Below are 18,122 nucleotides of genomic sequence, written 5' to 3'. Positions count from 1 at the left end.
TCTCCAGGAAAGCAGGGCTCCATCACGCGTAACGGTTACTTGGGAAGGCAAACGCCATTACTCCGAATGTCCCTCCCTTCCTTCTTCTTCCCCCAGCTTTATATGCTGAGCATGACTTCATATGGTATGGAATGTCCCTTTGGTCAGTTGGGGTCAGCTGTCCCGGCTGTGTCCCCTCCCAACTTCTTGTGCACCCCCAGCCTACTCGCTGGTGGGGGGGTGTGAGAAGCAGAAAAGGCCTTGACTCTGTGTAAGCACTGCTCAGCAGTAATTAAAACATCCCTGCTTTATCAACACTGTTTCCAGCTCAAATCCAAAATATAGCCCCATACTAGCTACTATGAAGAAAATTAACTCTACCCCAGCCAAAACCAGCACAGGTTTTCTCTGGAGTGAAATCCAAGTGTCCCATCAGCTTAGGATCATTCTCGTCTTCTTGCTTTTCTGTCTGACATGCACAGTTAGTGTTTTGTAGTGATTAGTAATGGGGACAGCCAACAGGATCCTTAGATAAATTATGGCTATTATTAAAGATCTTTCTACTGAAGTCCATAAACTTTGTGTCAGGTCTTTTGTAAAGACTGTTTATCCTATTCAATTCAATGTTCCACCACTTCAGTGCTTAAACAGTCCCTGGTTAACATTCTGGATTACGTCATACTTTCTTCTCCCTATTGGTTTGGGTTTATATTTTCTTTACTTCCCCTCCCACCCTCACTTTCTGGCTACAGCAGCTTCAGAGAGTCTTATGGTCAAGCCGTGGTTTTGGATATCATCTTTTTGTGTATGATTGGTCTCAGTGAAATGACTGTGATAACTTCTACTTCTGAGTCTCATTTTTTGAGTGTTTTGAAAACATAACTTAGCCTGAAAAGTTACTTGTGTCTACCAAGAAGGAACAGAAGATGGATTTGCTTCAAGAATTCTGGCACATAAGCTTGCAGCTGGTCCAAAATTTCCAGTTAGAACAACCATGTAAGAAACAGTTTACAAAAAGAAATAAAACCGATTTGAGGTTTGGACAAAGATCCAGGTCTAGTTCATTTTGTTGTTTTTTGTCTTTTTTTTATTTGACAGTAAAACTAAACTTGAGTAGCTAATCTGAGGAAAAAAAAAGACATTTAACAAATGACTGCCAAATAAATGGATAAATTTTATATATTCCATATACACAATGCTATATTGCATCACTAATATAAAATTACTAACATGTCCTAATTTCCTAATATACATTCATAGATATATAAAAGGAAAAAACAAAGTAAGCATTTGACATACGGGCTCAATATCATAGGAGAATTTTGAAAACATCTAGAATTCAATTTAAGACAGCTTTAAATTATTTTATTATGCATTATGAGAATAGTCTTCGCAATAATTTGTTCAAATCTTGTACAATTAATCTTGCAAGTCAGTGATTTTATAATTGCATTATAGCAATATTCACTGTTAATGTTTGCCTGAGAAAAGGAAGGCTTACAGTAATATTTTGAAGTTGATAGTTCATAATGAACTTCAGTTTCTGATTCCTAATGTTATAGAAAAAAAGAGTGGATATAAAATGTATAATGTACTTCTAAATTATGCACCAAAGAGAAAACAACTGTGGAAAACTACATGTAAGTAGTACATCAGTCTCCCATTACTGTAAAAACAAGAGGAAGGGTATTTACTGGTACAACTCTGTGGGCGAAGTTGGAATGAAAGTTTCTTTTGTGTAGTTAGTCAGACAGTCCACTTTCCTATCTTGGCATGTCTTCTGTCCCTGAGCAGAAACTTATGTTGTAATTTCTACCATTTCTGGAAAAAAAGAAAAGCTGATTAATCATATGAATCATAAGACTTAAAAAGTAATAAAGTTGCAATCTACAAAGTACATTCTATACAGACCAGTCTTTCAGTTTGAAGAGTCAAATTGATTTACCTTTTTTCTTTAGCATCCATCATTTATTGATTGCAGTGTTTACTGAAGAGAGGTGAGTATTACACATCTTTATATAAATCTATGGTAGGTTTTCCAAATCATAAAAGGAGCACTGGTGCCTGTAAATGTAGTTTATAACTCAACATACTCTTTTACTGTTGCAAAGGGAAACGGTACACCTAAGTCTTGGTATTTACTTGTAATGACCCAAACCTGTCTTCTTGTTGGGTCTGGTAGCTGATTTTTGGACAGTAGTAGATTTCATTCAGGCAGCAAAACAAGAACACTGGGTACTTGGTAACTTGGTGAGTTTTCTTCTCTTCTGCTTGATTAGGGGAACTGAAGATCCCAGGCACGTGGTTGTTTTGGCATGGGGGAACTGACACTTGAAGACCTTACCCACATAACTGAAATACTTAACAGAAAATTTTGCTTAAATGAACTACTTTATGTAAGCACGTTCCACTAAGAGATAAAGCCACAAACATTTATTTACTTTGGCTATCTATTGCATTTTGTGTAGGATTATTGTTCGGAGATGAGAAACATAATACAACTTTCTAAGGGGTTTTTTTGTCTTTTTTTTTTTTTTTTTTTTTTGAGTAGTTGTTAACAGTCATGGATAATTACTGGGAGGAAGAATAGCTTAATTCTTGTTTTTAATGAGCCTGGTGGCCAAAGGCATAGAAAGGCTTACAGACTTGGTGAGGATGATAAGCAGCTGAGAGATCCAGAGATGAGAGAGGAAAAAGCAGTAAAGGTTATAAGGTAATTTAAAACCAGGGGCTGGGAGAAATCTAGTGAGTCGCTAGTTAAAGATGAATCATTCTTTAATGTTTAAATAATAAAAGTCTGTATTGTCAAAAAATGAATAATTTTTTTTAAAGGGGGAGTTTGTTAAAATCCAGGTGGGCTACATGGAGGAGTAATTTTGATCAATAAAATCTCACTGAAGCAGGGACATAGAAATAGGTCAGCCTGAGGCCAAAAGTAGGTATGCTTTCATGTCAGTGCAAAGGAATTTTATGTAAAAAAAAATCAAAACCGAACTCCAGTTTACCTGGAGTTTTCAGTTTAAATGGTAAGTGTCACAGAAAATCAATAGCAGGAAAGTTAGTCAATGAAACACTGTAATACCAATGGGCAAATTCTTTGATTGAGTTCTAGGCTTTAGAACACATGAATGAAGAAAGCATAGAGCCAAGTTGGGTAAGGAGACAAATTGTGTCAGCAAACAACATTGTGTCTGAGAAAATTGATACTTCATGCCTCAGTAAGAGCAGAAAAAGTTAGGACTGCAGTGCTACTTAATCAAGGTAGTGAAACTAAGGAGGCTGTGAAAGCAAAACTGAAGGCAAAAATAAACACCATAGTGAAAAAATAAACTATGGTTATCTTCCCATAGGCTGGCTAACTGTCATGATGGAGTAGAGGCTGAATTTGAGCGCCCTTAAATGTTCTTCCAAGAAGCAGTCTAATTGGAGAACTTAGAATAAGCCAAGCAACTCAAAATATTGTGAGAAGAGTGCAAGACAGGCTGGTTCAAAAAACTGGTTTTTAAAGACTGTTCTGTAAAGTGGGAATAATATTCTTACTATTTGATGTGCTCCTAAAAAAATTTGGAAAGACAGTCAAAAAGCTAAGGCGATCTCTAAAGGTGAAAATATATTTTTATATGTTTTCTTCTTAAATATGTAGCGGCTTATGCATGCTACTTATAAAAAAGAATAAATCTTAGATTATCCAAAAAGGTAACAGGATAAAATACTTGAGTATGTAATAGGAATTAGAAACCAAAAGACATCATATAAAAACATCTTGCCCCAGCAAAGAAAGTAGGGATTTTGCAAATTAACATAAAATCACAGTAAGGCAAAAGAAAGAGCAAGAACCAAAATACTGCCCTTCCATACCAAGAAAATGACTGTGCTGAAGGCCTAAAAAACAATGTAAGAAGCTTTTTCAGGCACATCAGAATAATAAAGCTGATAGGCAATTGTGATATAATAGGAGTGCCAAGGACAGTAAGTCCGTAGCAGGTGAGTTCTGTGGCTTGAGCTCCCTGCAGAGGGACATGAAGAAGTAGCCACAGTAGAGCTTTTCTTTGTTTTAGAAGAAGTTGGAGGAACTTCTGAAGGAAGAACAGTTTTAAAAGAACAGTTTAAAAGCCCTGGCAAACTTGCTTCCCAGCTTTTATTGCTGAGCACGATGTCATATGGTAGGGAACATCCCTTTGGTCAGTTGGGGTCAGCTGTCCCAGCTGTGCCCCCTCCTAACCCCCTTGTGCACCCCCAGCCTACTCGCTGCGGGGTGGGCAGTGTGAGAAGCAGAAAAGGCCTTGGCTGTGTAAGCACTGCTCAGCAATAGCTGGAACATCCCTGTGTTGTCAACGCTGCTTTCATCACAGATCTAAAACATAGCCACGCACAAGATACTATGAAGAAAATTAACCCTGCCCCAGCCAAAACCAGTACCCTAGTTTACTATACATGTCATCTTATTTTATATCATATATCATAAATGAAATCTGAAAAACCCAAGCAGTTGAGAGTTTGACAAAACCCTGCCAAGTTTAGCTTTTGTAGCCAAAGTAAGCACTGCTATTTTTGTAACTTTACAACAATTAATGATAGGAGAAAAGAACAAGAAGTTGTTTTCATGCACATAATTCTTTACTCTTCTGTGTTTTACAGAAGATTTATGATACCATTCGTGGCCTGGGCTATTCATTCTGTGCTACTTAGAAATGTATTTTTTTTCCTGACTTTTCTTATATTAGCCCCTGTAAAATATCTCCAAGTCTGAAAAGATCAGGTTCAGGGTGGGAGAGGGATCAAAGTTTCTTGTATTCTACAGCTGAGTGTCCTATTTATTCTTTCTTTTTAAAACATTATAAATTGTTTCAAAGGCACTGAATGCTTACCATCCAAAGGGTTCCCATCTGGTTTTCAAAAGCATTCATCACTGCAAGTTCCAAGTGATATGACACGGGTTTTGTTAGACCTTAGACTCCAACACTGTACAGTAATTGTAATGGGCTTTTCCATATATGGGTCTGAAATGCAAAAAAGCCCAAAAAGTTTTGTTGAAATTTCCCGAGTTCAAAACTCTTCAAAGTTGTAGTTCAAAACAAGAATGCTGAAGTAATGTAAAGCATATTACTACAGTTTATTTAATGATAACATTCAGGAGCAGATGTACTTGTTTACTTTTTGAACAGCTTAAATCCTCACATTCTCCCTCTTTTACATCAGCAGTTGTGTTTGGCAGCCCTTTGCAACTGCTTACAGCTGGACAAGTTCCTGTGGATTTTGTTTCTACTGGTCACCATTCTGTTCTGGCAGAAATTTGTCTGTAATTCCACAGTGCACTCCACAGCGCATCTCATTCAGGAAAAAATCTAGTGGAAAGTACCATGAGTTTTTAGGACAATCATATAACGAATAAGGGAAATCATAATATCTTGGTAGGAAAAGGAGGGGTGGGTGTTGGTTTTTTTCTTTTAATATTGTTTGGTTTGGCATAGTTAGAAGCCCTTTAGTTAAATCTGGAGATCAGAATGCTTTTTATTATAATCTGCAAGAAAACATAACTTTCCTGTTTTAGTCATTAATTTGGAATTACTTGTCCCATTCATGACCATTGTCCAAAAAAAAAGTGTACTACTTTTTTCAGTACTACTTTAAAAAGTAGTAATGAAAAAATATCCTCTTAACATAATGTGCCATAAAAGATAGCATAACTTAGATTTTTATGTTGTGCTTTTTGAGTACTTGTGAAGAATGCGTTTGGCAGACCACTATATTTCATCCTTTAAGCAGATAGGTGGTAGTGTTTACCTCAGTAATGCCAGCGTGTTTTACCGCTGCTTGATCAGAAGCCAGAATAACATAATTTTCAGATTTACTTTGCACCTAGAGTTGCCATTGGCATCAGCCATTGAGATCATGTGGCTTCTTTTCTTATTCTAATCTGCTTGCTTAAGGGCCACTAGGTTAAGTAGCACCTGTATGACACTGATAAAATGTAAACCAGAATGACAGTGGTCATAAACGTTTTCAGGTATCAGAGGTCAGGGCACTGTTGTGTATGGTGAAATTTGAAACAGCTGTTATTTGATGATTTAAAATCATAAGTCACCTATGGTATTATGTGTTGGAACCTATAGCACATTGCCAGTCTACCTGCTTGTAGATAACTCTTAAAAATACTGGTTCAGTGTGTTTCATCTTTGAGAATGTTCCTGTAAGAGCCAAGCCTTTAACTTTTTCTCCAGCTATCTTGTTAGCTATTACTAAGCACAAAATACCTTTTTACTGTATTAAGAGATGGAGTCTCACTTGCAAGTACCCTTTGAAGAGCCAGTAGAACACAAGCAATCATCGGTGTGTTAAAGTATAGTATTGCAGGCCTCGCATCTTGTCTGAATCCCTTATGGACTGCAGTATGCATAACTGTTGCTGAAACTACAGCATGGTGTAGTGTTTCCACTTAGTTAAGACGGTAACAAAAAGGAAATAAAAACTTGAAATGAGTAATACACTTTCAAGGTAATAAAATTCCTTATTATTCTGTGATTTATTAATAACTATTACTCTGACAATGAGCAGTCTGTTTAAAAGTATGCAAGATGATGTCTTTGACAAATTATTTCTTGTCCAAAAATGACAAGCATGAGAATTACAGGAACCACAGAAAAGCAGTGGCTAGAATAAGCAGTTTAAGTTTCAAGTTAAATTGGAAAGAGGAAAATAACAAAAGCAAGTTAATCAGAACTGAAGAGATGAAGCCTTATTTAGCTTAAGCTGTAGGGTATAGCTGTCAATGACACAATAGTATTTGCTAAACAGTTCGTTAAGCTGACATTTGCCTGTATTCTTAGGGGGAATAAGTTAGTTGAGATAGAGTTTGACTTGCATAGCCCTTGACATTTTAATGCAAGTTTAAGCACTGCATTTCAAGCAGCTCTTGTACTCATTAGCAAGGCACAGAAGGGAGTTGTGCTTTCACTTACTAAACCGTTAATTTATTAAGATGGTGACATATTTATTAGAAATACAGCAAACCTTGCCAAATACACTATTTCTTCTATACAGTTATCATAAATATGTATTTATGATGAAAAATTGGATGCTGAGTTCTGGCATATGCTTCCCTCCACTATTCTAGTTTTGAAACTAACTCTAATGATAGATTACGGCTTGCACAAAGAAAACTCACAGAACTTTTGTCTTTAGGGATTAAATATAAGATGCCAAGAGATTAATTAATCAACAGCAATTTTACATCTACTGCAAATGAGCTATTTGCAACAGATAATTAAAGCTGGTATTGGGTAGGAGATTATGAGAGCTACTGAATCACCTGTGGAAAAATTGATGTTCAGTATTGTCCATCTTCATACTGATGTGCTTGCATAACTTGAGAATGTAAATCATGGAGTACCTTTCTCATTAAATCATTTTAAGACTGACATATCTGTCTTCTCCACTGCTGATTATCAAGTAGCAAGTCTTTTTGTGCAGGACAAAAGCTTTTCTCTCCTTTATGCTGCTGCCTGAGATCAAATTTTAGTGAGAAATTGACCTTTGTTGACAATATTTTAGGTTCAGACCACTGCCTTACACAGAGCGTCAGGCTTGAAGTCCACAGTCTTGATATGATGTCCAAAATAAACTACTGAGTACTCAACCAAAGTGAGTTCTTTAACACTACTAGCCAAAAATTATTGTAGAGTGATGTTCCTGCTCCATCCCTGTGACAAATTACACTAAGTAACCGTCACTTTTTATGAAAGAATTAAATCTTCCAGTTTATCTAACATTCAGTATATAGGTATGCATCAGTGAAAAGCATACTGGTTAGCGATGCTGTTTTCTTGAAAGAAAAGTGAACGTAAAAACTCCATGACACATCCCAAACAGCTGGGGGTTTTTATGTCCTACAAACAGCTTGAGATTGACTGCACTCAAATTGCTTGGCAAAGTAACTAACTTCAAATACCAAAGCTCTAAGTAGAAAAATACGTCACTTGGATTCATACATGGATGTTTTAAATTTGAATGAGAACATTGTGCATACTTAAAATTCTTAGAAACTTTGTTGAAGTGTGTTAATTTTACGTAACTTAGCAGTTGATAATATACTTTCATGCAAAACAGCAGCATTTTTACTGTTGCATTAAGTAAAACAACAGAAGCAGCTAACATGCTGCACATTTGCATATCAGTTCACGCAGAAACGTGCACAGGAGGAGGGGCAGAAAGAGTGGGTTTGTGCTCAGCACTGGTGGTGAGGCACAGTCTGGGCACAGTCCCCAGCACGGGCTGGAGTAACTACCCCAGTACAGCAGAGCCCTCAACTCAGTCTGAGTTCCAGAGGGAGGATGCAGCTTTTCACCTCTGAGGCTGCAAGAACTGTCTGGGACCTTGCAGAGGTTGAGGCAGAAAGAGATGGTGTCCTTGCCTGCAGAATGTTTGCTGTGGTTGGGGATTTGTGTCACCAAGTAAAGAACTGCAGGAGGATGTCAGCAGATGGCACAATATCAGAGATGACAGGGAAGAGATTAACTGACTTTTCTCTGGGACTCTGCAGCCTGAAGCCGCAACTGTACCAAAATAGAGGCAGGCAGAGTCTGTGCATGTTGGTTCAGAAATGGAGACTCCCATGATGGTGAAGACTTCAAACTGTTGATTTCCAACACCAGGAGGAAGGCTCCTTCTCTGCCTGCAGATGGGCAGCTACATGATAGTTCAGTGCCTGGTAGCAGATAATGGGCTGGGAGCTCTGTTCAATGATACATGTGAACTATCTGTGCCTAAATCACCCAGGAGCATCAGGAGGAAACAAGTGACAGCAGTGGTGTACACCAAGTTGAACATAAGCCAGCAATGTGCCCTTGCAGCAAAGAAAGCCAACAGTATCCTGGGCTGCATTAGTTAGAGTGTCACCAGCAGGTTGAGGGAGGTGATCCTTCTCCATCTGCTCAGCAGCGATGAGAGCACACCTGCAGAGCTGTGTCCAGTTCTGGGCTCCTCAGGACAAGGGAGACATGGACATGTTGGAGCAAGTCCAGGAAATGGCTGGGAAGATAATTAAGGACTTGGAGCATCTGTCCTACAAGTAGAGGCTTAGAGGGCTAGGATTGCCTAGCCTTGAGAACAGAATTCTGAGGGAGACTTTATCAAAGTGTACAAATATATGGTGGGGTGCAGGGTGATACTTTTCTCTGTTCTGAAGACCCATTACAAGTACAATCTAAATAAGTCCGTGTTCATCAGTATATGAGACTTGTCTAATGCCAAAAAAGGCAGAAAGTTTCTTAGGCTACATCTGTCACTTCTCAGTGGCAGAAACCCAATGAAATATGTTGTGAAATTCTGGTCACATGGCTGGATGATCTTATGGTCATCTGGCTGGAGAACATTGCAAGTCGTCGCAGGTGTCTTTGTTACAGAAGCTAGGATTGGATGCATCCAAGTATTGTTCCAGTATCTGCGAAAGTATCCATACCCAGCAGCTGAGAAAAGTTACTTACTCTGCTAATTAATACCTACCCTTAAAGGGTGTTGGAAAGAGGTGACACAATAGGCATGTCAGAAACAAGAAGTTGTTTAGGAATGATCGAGTGGCTTATGGAAGAGAGGCACTATGGATTTAAGAATAACATAAAATAAAATAAAAAAGTCGGCAGAAATAAAATGGTGTTTGAGATTTCTATGAAATAAAATTCAGTGCTTAAATTGGGACAGCATAGGTTTAGTGTTATATCAGCAACTACCCAAACAGAAGTGTGGAAGTGAGTGGGTCTTGCCAAAGAAAGGGTAGGTATATCATATCATCCATCTGTAACCCTTTGGCAGACTGTGTAGGTGTCAGAATAGAATGTAGTGCAAAAGAGTATTTCTTAAACACCTGAATGTTCTTGGTGCAGCTAGTAAAGGAACCCATGATTTAGTCCAAAACAGTGCACAGATCCTGGTCAGGAGCATTAACTGATGAACAATTGTTATGTAAAAATAACCAGAAAATACTCAAAATGCAACATCCCAGCAAAATCTCCCAAAGTACAATTTAAAAATAGAAAAGATGGTCAAACAGCTAAAAAAATTTCAGACAGCCTAGAGTTCATTTAAAGATAGCATTACACACACACATGAATGCTACATTTAACAATGGTTCCAAAAATCCTACAACATGTTTAAATGGTAAACTAAGGAAAGATAATAGATATTAGAAGTAAACTAGCATCATTTATGAATGGAAGTCATGTCTTTTCCTCCAAATAAGGAAAAAAGGTAGGAAAATAAGCTCCACCAAATGAAATGTTAAACCAAAATAAAGATGTGAAAAAGATTCTGGGTGACGTGAGTATGAAGTGGAAATAAACCTTTTTTTCAAACAGATCAGATTCAAGACATCTGCCAGAGAATTGGTTGGCTGAGAGATGATCAAAGAGCATTCAAGAAAGATAAGGTCATTGCTGAAAAACTAAATTAATGATTTGAATCAGTTTTTGCTGTAGAGACTGTCAGGAAGGTTTCTGCACTGGAAACGTTTACAGGAGAGGAGTTGGAGAAGCAGTCACAAACTAGGTTGTTAACTGAAGAGGCGCAGAGAAAATTGATAAATTGGAGATTGAAAAGGAACTCAAGGCTAAAATAGGTGAATTACAACAGTTATTATTTAACCTCTCACAGATATTCTTAGTAACTGGGGACTGTGTGGCATTGTGGGATGTAGCTTGATGGGCATGGAGCTGTGTGGTGTTGGGTGGGTTGGTTTTTTGGTGTGTTGTGGTTTGTTGTTGTTGTGTGGGGGTTTTTTTGGTGGTTTTTTTTTTTTTTGGTTGGACCTGATGATCTTACAGGTCTTTTCCAACCTTAGTGATTCTGTGATTCTGTGTCAAATGAAACACTAGTTTTTTAGAAACATTCCTTAGGAATCCAAGGAAACTATGGAGCTGGAAGCCTGATACCTGTGCCAAGCTCATTAGTAGTAAAGAAATGTAATGAAGAATAGAGCTGGTAGATAGATACATTTCTTTGTTCCAATTTAAGAACTCCGAAGTATTAAGTGAATTTAGTAGGAGGCCGGTTTAAAACAAGCAAAAGAAAGATCTTTTTCCCTGCGACATGTAAATGAGGTGAGAAAATCCTTATTACGTGATGGGTGTAGATTTTAACAGGTGACCTTTTTTTAAGGTGAGACTGACTAAGTTCATGGAAACCCTTTGAGGCTTACCAAATGTATAGAAACTACCTATAGCTCAGGAAATCCCTGAGGAAGTATTATGTACGCTTGCCTTCATCTTATTGTTAGCATGCTGTTTTGGCTACTGTATGAGGCAGGCTACCATAAGTCTTCTGGTTCTGACATGGTCCAGACATTCTGATATACTGAGATGTCCTTTGAATATCTTCAGTAGTGTCTATGTTGTTCAACATACTTGTGGGCAATCTGTAAAATCAGAAAACTGTGTGATAGCAGCATTTGTTGGTAATGCAAAATTTAAGATAATTTGTTCTATTAGCAGCTTATGAAACTAAATTAAAAATCTTGTATGAAAATTTGTGTTGCTAAAAGCAAAGTAATTGTATTGGGTTTGCATGGCAACATTTTGGTAGCAGGGGGGGGTACAGGGGTGGCTTCTGTGAGAAGCTGCTAGAAACTTCCCCTATGTCTGATAAAGCCCATGCCAGCCGGCTCCAAGATGGACCTGCCACTGGCTAAGGCTGAGCTGATCAGCAACAGTGGTAGCGCCTCTGTGATAACATATTTAGAAGGGGGGGAAAAACTGGGAAGGGCAGCCGGGGAAGAGAGGAGTGAGAATATGTGAGAGAAACAACTCTGCAGACACCAAGGTTAGTGAAGAAGGAGGGGGAGGAGGTGCTCCAGGCGCCGAAGCAGAGATTCCCCTGCAGCCCGTGGTGAAGACCATGGTGAGGCAGGCTGTCCCCCTGCAGCCCATGGAGGTCCACAGTGGAGCAGATATCCACCTGCAGCCTGTAGAGGACCCTATGCAGGAGCAGGTGGATGCCCGAAGGAGGCTGTGATTCTGTGGGAAGCCCATGCTGGAGCAGGCTCCTGGCAGGACCTGTGGACCCATGGAGAGAGGAGCCCACGCTGGAGCAGGTTTGCTGGCAGGACTTGCGATCCTGCGGGGGACCCACGCTGGAGCAGTCTGTTGCTGAAGGACTGCACTCCATAGAAAGGACCCACGCTGGAGCAGTTCGTGAAGAACTGCAGCCTGTGGGAAGGACCCACATTGGAGAAGTTCGTGGAGAACCGTCTCCCGTGGGAGGGACCCCACGCTGGAGCAGGGGAAGAGTGTGAGGAGGAAAGAGTGGCAGAAATGACGTGTGATGAACTGACCGCAACCCCCATTCCCCGTCCTCCTGCGCCGCTCGGGGGGGAAGAGGTAGAGAAAATCGGGAGTGAAGTTGAGCCCGGGAAGAAGGGAGGGGTGGGGGGAAGGTGTTTTTAAGATTTGGTTTTATTTCTCATTATCCTACTCTGATTTTGATTGGTGATAAATTAAACTAATTTCCCCAAGTCAAGTCTGTTTTGCCCATGATGGTAATTGGTGAGTGATCTCCCTATGTCCTTGTCTCAACCTACGAGCCTTTCATCATATTTTCTCTCTCCTGTCCAGCTGAGGAAGGGGAGTGAGTGAGCGGCTGTGTGGTGATTAGTTGCCGGTTGGGACTAAACCACGACAGTAATACACGTAAGAAAAAAAAGAATTATGCATGAATGCTGATGGGCTAATGTTGGACTAAATTCTCTTCAGAGTACAGAACTTGTAGCATTCTCAACAGTTCTCAGAAAAGTTGATTTAACATCATACTGACGTTCAAGAATGAAAAGATGTTGACTACTCACAATTTCCTCAAATGAAAAACTAGAACACCATCACTGAAATGATTCATGATGAGAGTTCCGCGTTTAAAAGGAAAAAAAACACCAAAACAACCCCACCAGAACCAGTTATTTTTGGTTTTTTAAAAGAAACAAATTTCCTCCCATTGGGACAAGTGTCTGTAGTGATGAAAAACATACTGGTGGAAAAAGGGAGTAGACTAATAATGGAGAAAAGGGCAATTGGTAGACATTAAACACTATGACTCAGATTCACTCTGTAGCTCAGGAAGCATTTAGACTGTTCAGTCAGAGGAAGTGATGACATTGTATCAGAGGGATCATGCTCTAAATGCCCTGTTTCTTACATTCTTTCCTAATTGTTTTCTACTGGCCCCTGTTGGAGACAGGACATTGAATTAGGTAGATCTTTGGTGTTACAAAAGAGCTTTTCTTTTTTTTCCATTTAACTAGGGTATGCATTTTTTCAATAGCTGTTAGAAGTTTTGGTTCCAAACCAAATACAGAAGATGATAGGTAACTCGGTAACTAAACGAACTTGAATATATACTACTGGGTCCAGTCCTGTTTAACATCTTCATTCATGGTTTGGATGATGGGGCAGAGAGTACCTTCAGCAAGTTTGCTGATGACACCAAACTGGGAGGAGTGGCTAACAATGCCAGAGGCTTCTGCTGCCATCCAGAGGGACCTCAACAGGCTGGAGAAATGGGCTGACAGGAACCTCAAGAAGTTCAACAAGGAAAAGTGCAAAGTCCTGCACCTGGGAAAGAACAACCCCAAGCAGCACCATATGCTGGGGGCCACCCAGCTGGAAAGCAGCTTGGCAGAAAAGGATTCAGGGGTCCAGGTGGACACCAAGTTGAACATGAGCTAGCAATGTGCCCTGTGGCAAAGAAGGCTAATGATATCCTGGGCAGTATTAGACAAAGTAATCGCCAGCAGGTCAAGGAAGGTGATCCTTCCCGTCTATTCCACACTGGTGAGGCCATACCTGGAGAGCTGGGTCCAGTTCTGTGTTCTTCATTAAAAGAGAGACATGGACACACTGGAGAGAGTCCAATGAAGGGCCACAAAGATGATGAAGAGACTGGAGCATCTTTTCTATAAGGAAAAGCTGAGGCAGCTGGGACTGGTCAGACTAGAGAAGAGAAGGCTCGGGGGGATCTCATCAGTGTGTATAAATACCTGAATGGACGGTGCAAAGAGAACAGAGCCAGGCTCTTTTCAGTGGTGCTCAGTGACAGGACAGGAGGCAATGGGCGCAAACTGAAACACAGGAGGTTCCATCTGAACATCAGGAAACACTTTTTCACCGTGAGGGTAACCGAGCACTGGCACAGGTTGCCCCATGGAGGTTGTGGAGTCTCCATCCTTGGAGATATTCAGAAGCCATCTGGACATGGTCCTGGGCAACTGGTTCTAGGTGGCCCTGCTTGAGCACAGGGGTTGAATCATGACCTCCAGAGGTCCCTTCCAACCTCAACCATCTGTGATTCTGTGATATAATCTTTTTGAACATACAGTTGCTAATGCACCTACTGGGAAAGGTCATCATACCCTTTTGCTTGAGTAGTTCTTACTATTGAACTGGTTGACAAATCAGATAGATACCATTCAAAATGATTTTACAAAATGAGAATTTGGCTTTCATTGTGGTAACATTTAGATGTTTTGTAAAGGAATGCTCATTTTCCCCAAAGAACCCATTTGTTGGAATATAATACTGGAAAAATTCCTTGTTAAGGAAGAATTTTCTAGGGTTGAAATCTACATAGCTTTCATTTAGAATCCAAAATGGTGATTACCTCAATCTTGGAATTGGTAAATAGAAATTGTCTATAAAACCTCAGCAAAATTTGAGATTGTTCCCTCATGGGGACTTGGATTATCCAAATTGTAGCAGCCCAATGGGTGGATTAAAGTATTAATATTTTCCTGGTAGACTCAGCTTTGGATCTTAGCTCTGCTGTAGAACTCCGGTGTGGCTCATACTGCAGTAGGTGTACAGCTAGTGCAGGACATCAGCGCCTTAGTTGCCTGTGTGAAAATGGGTCTAGTCTTTGCAGGACTCAGAGCTATATATGAAGTACTATGATGATCTTGGATGGCATAATGGTAGACAGATATTAAGGACTGTGTTCACTGAAACAGCTTTCAGATCTGATTCAAAAATATTTAGAGGGTAGGGGCCATGTAAGTGTCTTGACTGAAAATGTGCTATCATGCGAACAGTGTCTTACAAATAGGTGCAAGATTGTGGAGGGAGATGAGAAGAGAAAGTGTGCTCTGGAAAAAAACAGTGATGTCTCATTGTGAGAGTCATACTGAAAATATTGTAAGTCTGATTTCCTCTTAAACTTCTTTAAAAAATGTGTTTAAAATTCTGACTGTTTATTCCCGATTAATGACAGATGTTCCCAAAGTACTCTCAGTTTCTTCCTTATTCTCTTTTCAAGGAGTAGGAACAACTTAGTTGGACACTCTTCAAGTTGATTCTAAATGTTTCTAGGGAGAAATTTATGATTTCATCACAGATGTTGAGAGGAGGAGAAAAAATTCAGAGTAATGAATTTTGCCTGTGTACAATTTTCCCTTCAGATTAATTTTGATGAAACTACCCAGTTTTAATTTCCTAATCTCAGTGTCATTTTGGTGTACATGTTTGAACAGGTGCCACATTTCACACAGGACATAGCTGCATTTCAGTAATTATAAGAAATTATTTGTTTGTTGTCTTAAAATAAAATTGTGAAACATTTAAACACAAGCATGAAAGACAATATAAATGGAAGTCATCATCTCTACTGGTTTAGCCTTGCCAAATGGATGTGCTGCTGGCAAATAGATCCATGAAATTTTTTAAAAAGGGGGTCTATTCTGAAAAGGATGCCTCTTGTTTTATTTTGTTAATTTACATTTTAATTCTCTAAAACTAGCATTCCAAGGTGGTGGGTTTATTTCCCCATTGGTGTCTTAAGACTAAATTTGTTCTTTTTAAAAACATATAAATCAAAAGATACGGCTGCTATTTGTCAGCTATGTCATTTGGGATCAAGCTGTGTCTGTGATTCATACTTTTAACTCTCTGTGGGCACTTGCTTATTCTGATACATGGACTTTTACCTGCATCTTTCTCCCCTCACGCCCGAAAGCTTAATTTTTTGTCTTTTTGATGAGATAGTCAGACTGTCATGCTGCTTATAACCGCAGTGCTGTTGCTGTTTCAGGGTGAGCTAGGGAAGTTTTCAGCACTACTTTAGATATATTTCTTCTTTATCTCTGGAATATCAAAGTTCAGTCTTTAGTATTCTACTGCTTTAAACCATAAGCCATCTATGTTTGATCCCTGTAAGAAAGAAATCTCTTGGATCCTCTTTAAAGGAAGGGGGTGACGGTATGAAAAAACACTCAAAAGAAATTTATTTCCTTACTCACAGGTAAATATTATGCAAAGAAGTCTTTAGGCATGTGTTCTTACTAAAATCTTGCTTCTTTTGGAAAGATCTATCAATTTCCAGTAGACCTATTGCCACCATCTCCAGGCTTCTTTTGAAGTTTACTCTCCACACATGTTCTCCTCTCTTTTCACTGGGGACTTGAGCAGTTTGCTCTCTCTGGTCATGTGTTTTTGTCCTGCTTGTAGCCAGACGTTTCTCATTCAGGAGCTCCTCCTTGCTTTCTCTGGGTTTTTTTAATAATCTTTTGGTTTTATCCTGTCTTTTTCATAGCATTTTATTCTGTTCGTTTTTTTCAGCCAGCTGTCTCCTTTAATTTAATTCTTTGTAGTCAGGAGCAAAACTGAGTCAGAGCTCGAAGTGAGAGTGTTGTTATGATCTCAGGAGGAGGTAGCAGTATCACCTATTCCTGAAGATAACACAGCAAAAGCCTAGAGGTGCTGATTCATACTTAGGCAAGATATGACTAGTAGTTGCTCCTGGCAGAGTGACTCCCAGTGATTCTGTGTACCTGTGGATACCATGGAGCAGGATGCTGGACATGATGAGGTTTAAGGTTTCCCTGTTGGTAGTGAAAATAAGTAAGTTAATAGTATCACATGGTCAGTGCAAGACAGCAGTTGTTCAATAAGCCTTCTATCCAGTGCCTGCAAAAACTCCAGGAAAGGAAGAGCTACTGCTTTGCTGGGAGCAGTAGATTTGCTGTCTCTCTCCTTGCTGCAAAGCAGCCACTGCCGAGTGAGTGCCAGCTGGCATTCTGAGTGCAGCTGTTTGCCTAAAACAGTGGTAATATGATCATGTTCAATGACAGAAAATGGCTCTGTGGCCTGAGCTCTCACTCAGAGCACTGAGGCAAGGTGCACAACACATGCATTGCAATGAATAAATAATACTCTCACTCGTTCTAATGTTCTGCGCTCTTGGCTCAGGATCTGAACATTCTTTCAGTGTACCAGGCTGTAATAACAATGCCCCAATTAAAATTTAACACTTCAGAATACAGGAAAATTAATGGCTTCTTTCCTCCCTCCCCCTAGGTGCTCATTAACAATATTTTGCTATACCTGACATTCTTCTTCTTGTAGTCCTTTTCCAAGAACAATTCTGTAGCAGTCCACCTGTTTTATTTTGTTGATTCACAGCTAATGTATGCCATGATCAGCTAAAAAGACAGGAGGGGAAGAAGATTGCTTATTTTTGTTGCATTGTCCTTGCTGCTTCAATTGGGGTCAGAGAGTCGCTTTATGAAAGAGCCACAGAGCACACTTATCTAAAAGATTTCTAGAGTTTAGGATAGGGCAGAGAAAGGGGGGCAATCTTTACAGAAACCACAGTGTAAGCAGAGATTGGTACCGTGTTTGGAAAAACAAATGCTGAACAGAGTTCTCAGAGGTTATGAAGACTCTCCTTAGGGACCAGGTAAAAACAGCTGCAACCCAGGAAATTGCTTCAACTTGCTGAAAACAAGATTCAAGGGAAATTATGTACTGTGTAAAGAGACAGTGGGAAAGAGGAGATACTTATGAATGCTTACTTTATCTCATCTAGCTGTTGTAGTTCTCAGTATTTACAAGTTACCTTATCCTGGCTATAGAAAAAAACTACTTCAAAAGTCTTTTGATGATGACCACTCTAAGAGGTACAAACTGATCCCTGTTGAATTCTAAGTCCCATTCCAAGAATCCATTCCTTTAACTCAAAATTTTTGAGCCCTTTAGTTGTTTGATAACTTGAAAATACCTATTTCAGACCAGAGGAGGAGAAATGAGTTGCCTGCAGCATGGACATTATTGTAGGGCCTTGGTACGTGTATGTAGCTTGGGCTACAGTCTTTCCGTAGCTGATGACTTTCATTTGCT

General features: G+C 39.5%; 1 protein-coding gene across 1 annotated transcript in view; it reads left to right on the top strand.

The window, feature by feature from the left end:
• LAMA2 (laminin subunit alpha 2) overlaps window positions 1-18,122 on the top strand; it is a 287,602-nt gene that overhangs the window by 37,550 nt on the left and 231,930 nt on the right. The gene's annotated exons all lie outside the window — the stretch shown is intronic.

This window comes from Gavia stellata, chromosome 2 (genome assembly GCF_030936135.1).
Source record: "Gavia stellata isolate bGavSte3 chromosome 2, bGavSte3.hap2, whole genome shotgun sequence".
Classification (NCBI taxonomy): Eukaryota; Metazoa; Chordata; class Aves; order Gaviiformes; family Gaviidae; genus Gavia; species Gavia stellata.
The sequence above is the reverse complement of the archived record's forward strand: the minus strand, read 5'-3'. Positions and strand labels throughout refer to the sequence as shown.